This window comes from Cetorhinus maximus, chromosome 11 (genome assembly GCF_964194155.1).
Source record: "Cetorhinus maximus chromosome 11, sCetMax3.hap1.1, whole genome shotgun sequence".
NCBI lineage: Eukaryota > Metazoa > Chordata > Chondrichthyes > Lamniformes > Cetorhinidae > Cetorhinus > Cetorhinus maximus.
In genome coordinates, this window is record NC_135889.1 from 28,161,786 (window position 1) to 28,165,357 (window position 3,572).

The 3,572-nt window shown below is 53.2% G+C and overlaps 1 non-coding gene across 1 annotated transcript; it reads left to right on the forward strand.

Annotated features, from left to right (window-relative positions):
* Positions 1-271: 271 nt before the first annotated feature.
* On the forward strand, positions 272-435 carry LOC144686986 (U1 spliceosomal RNA). The gene has a single exon (XR_013578028.1). It is a non-coding gene; the product is annotated as a U1 spliceosomal RNA (small nuclear RNA).
* Positions 436-3,572: the final 3,137 nt, after the last annotated feature.

Below are 3,572 nucleotides of genomic sequence, written 5' to 3' on the forward strand. Positions count from 1 at the left end.
ACAGCAGGAACAGCAACAGGGAATCCCACAACAGCAGGGACAGCTACAGGAATCCCACAGCAGCAGCAGGAACGACCACAGCAAATCCCACAACAGCAGGAACAGTGACAGGGAGTTCCATGGCAGCAGGAACAGCCACAGGAAATCCCACGGCAGCAGGAACAGTCACATTCACAGCTACATCCAGCACTCAGCACAACCACAGCAAAAGCACAGAGTTCAGCAGTAAGGAACTGCAGCTGAGACCAATCAGAAAGCAGGGCCTGGGCATATACTTAACTAGCAGGGGAGAGACCATGATCATGAAGGTGGTTCTCCCAGGACGAGGTTAGCCCATTGCACTTGGGATGTGCTGACACCTGCGATGTCCCCAAATCCAGGATACTTGACTGCAAAATTTGTAGTAGTGGGCTTTTGCATTTGTACTCTACCCTGATTTAAAATTTTGATCACTTGTAAATACTGTTCACTATTGTCAATAAACACCAAAGAGCGTCAACCCGTCTGTGGCTCCTTGTTTTGATGAGCAGTGTTCTTGTCACTCGGATGTGAAACCTTTCTGCGAAAGATAAAAGGCAGGTGTCTCATTCCAGGGCCTCTTCCTGTGCTCTGTGCGGCCTTCAGACCACAGCGTTGGTTCAGCCCTAGAAACATTACTGATGCCTACACCTCGGCAGTGCTGGCCATTGCTTCCAGAATGTAGTGGGCAGGTGCGGTGGAGTTCTGTCATTCCCTCTGTGCGCTCTCAGCACCTTTAAGGTGGGGCTGGCCCCCATCACACCAGCATCTGTGACCAGTGATGCTGTGCACCATCTCCTGAAGGGCTGAGGTGCTGAAGGCGGACACAGCATCAGGTGCATCTAAAGTTTCATGGCTGCATCTCTGAGATGGTCCTGATCATGGAGCACAAGCAAGCTGCCCTTGGCCAGATAGGAGTCAGGCATTCCCAGAGGTTAGGTGAAGATGTATGGAGAGTCCTCACTGCATGTTGTCATCGTCCTCCTGGGCCTCCACTGCATCTCCATGACAGGAGCAGTCTCATAGAGGGTATAGGCTTTGAAATAAGCCAAACTGGAGTCAAACGTTCACAACTGCAATGTGAGGATCTACGTGGACACCTCACTTCATGTTGTCATCATCCTCCACAAATCTGACAGCTATGAGGACCTCCCAAGTGTGCCTGCCTCATCTAGGCAGTGCGAGAGGCTCATCCCATCATCATCACCGCTGAGGACCCCCTCACCCTCATTCCCGTCGGCATCCTCCTCATCTGAAGAGACATGCAGCTCCTCCGTCTCCTCCTCAGCCAGCTCCTCATCCAGTTGCAGCGCCAGGTTGTAAAGGGCACAACAGACGCGACGATGCGTGACACCCTCTGAGGACTGTATTGTAGGGCTCCACCAGACCGGTCCAGACACCGGAACCGCATCTTCAGCATCCCGATGGTCTGCTCCACCAACTTGCGAGCTGCTGCATAAACCTCATTATAGCATCGCTCTACTGCAGTCTGAGGCCGCCGCACGGGTGTCATCAGCCACGGCCTCTGCGGGTAGCCCTTATCCCCAAGGAGCCAACCCAGCAGCTTCTGGAAGACTGCAGGGATTTGCGAGCGACTCGGGATATAGGCATCGTGCACACTCCCTGGAAACCATGCGCATACCTGCAGGATGCTTTTCTGGTGGTCGGATACGAACTGCATGTTCACTGATTGGGAGTCCTTGCGGCTGATGAAGTCCACTGAGTGTAGCGATGGGGACCTGAGCACCACATGAGTGCAGTCAATCGTGCCCTACACCTATGGGAATCCCATGATCAGGGTGAATCCAATGCATCCTGGCTGTCCCGGTCCCGGGCAAAATGCACAAAGCTGTGTGCCATGGAGAAGATGGCATCCATGACATCATGGATGTATTTGTGGGTGGTGGATTGTGAAATCCCACAGAGGTCACCTATGGAGCCCTGAAAGGAGCCACTGGCATAGAAATTGAGCGCCGTGGACGCTTTCACAGCCACTGGCAGTGGATGCCGTCCATGTCTGCTTGGTGCCAAGTCCTGCAGTAAGTGGCAGATGTGAGCCCTAGACATGCACAGTCATCAGCAGCACTGGTTCTCAGTCATCTGCAGGAATGGCAGGTGGCATCTATAGATCCTGGGTGATGCCAGACGCCGACCAGCAACGGCTCGATGTCACTCCTGGGAAGCGTGTGCGGGAGTCCCTGCTGCCCCTTCTTCATGAGGTTCCTGCTCCTGCGATCCTGATGTGGTCCTCCTGCAGCATGAAAGAGAGAGAGACGTGGTTATCATGGCTGTACTTAGCACCTTTCCTGGCCCTGTGGTACTGCTTCTTAATGCTTCCCAGAGAGTGCTGGTCACCCCTTGGATGGGCAGAGATGAGTGCGCTGCATGGCTCCCCTCTCAACCTGCGACATGGAGGACACTGGTCCAAACCAAGGTGCTGAGACTGAAAGGGGCTGTGAGCACCTCCAGTAGTGACTGCTACATGGCCAGCATTGGCGAGGAGATTGTACAAAGTGTGCAGTCCAACTGCTCCGTGGTCCAATAAAGTGGTGGCGAACTTGAAGTCTGTGCCAGGGGTGTGTGGGTAAGGTATGGAGTGCTCGGTGGCCCTTTGGTGTATCCACATTGCTTGCATGGGTGGGCAGGCTAGGAGCCTGACTCCAATCATATCACTGTGGCTGCACCTGATCTGTCTTAGTTGCAGAGGCATGGTCAGTTTATATAGGTATCCCTATTGCGTGACCACTCCCCTCGCTTACCCTGCCACCCCCCAAACTTCGATTGCCCATGCGCAAGATGCAGCGCCAGGGCAGCACTTGACCAATCTCTCCCCCCCTCAGCAGTCACCTGCGAGGCTGGCCAGCACTTGCCCCCAGACACCCCCACCCCTCAGCAGTTGCCTCCAAGGCTGGCCAACACTTGCCCTGAGGCGCCCCCTACCCCTCAGAAGTTGCCTGCAGGACCAGACATCAGTTTCCTCCATCCCCTAGTGCCCCTGAGGCCTGTAAGCAACGGGCGAGCTGTGGAGAACATTGCTGCTCACTCACTTCAGGTCCTCCAAAGTGAAGGCCGCCAAGTACTGTTATGAAACATATCGGTGTGCTTTCCCACCGATGTGGACAGACGATAAGGCAGGGTTCCAAGAGGCTGGCGGATGGCCTTTTAATTGTATACTAATGTACTACAATTAGCTCCCCGCCGACCAATGGCGGGATTGTGGCCCGCCATTGGCGGGCTGAGCGGAAGATCGCGATCTGCCCTCACGGCGCCGTGGCGTAGGTCCTGCCATATTTTCCATGCACACCATCTATCATGCCCCCCCAGCAGCGGGCTTGGAAAATTCCACCCTAAAAGTGGAAATCAGTACTTAATGACAATAATGTATGTCTATCAGATTTTCTGAAGCAATACGTTTGAGAAACATTAAAACCAAGAAGACAATGGAAGAGTTAACTCAATTGTTTTTAAAATGATATGGTTTACTTAAAGAAATACAATCAGATCAGGGGTTAAATTTTATGTCACAGCTGTTTAAGGAAGTAATGAACAGTTTG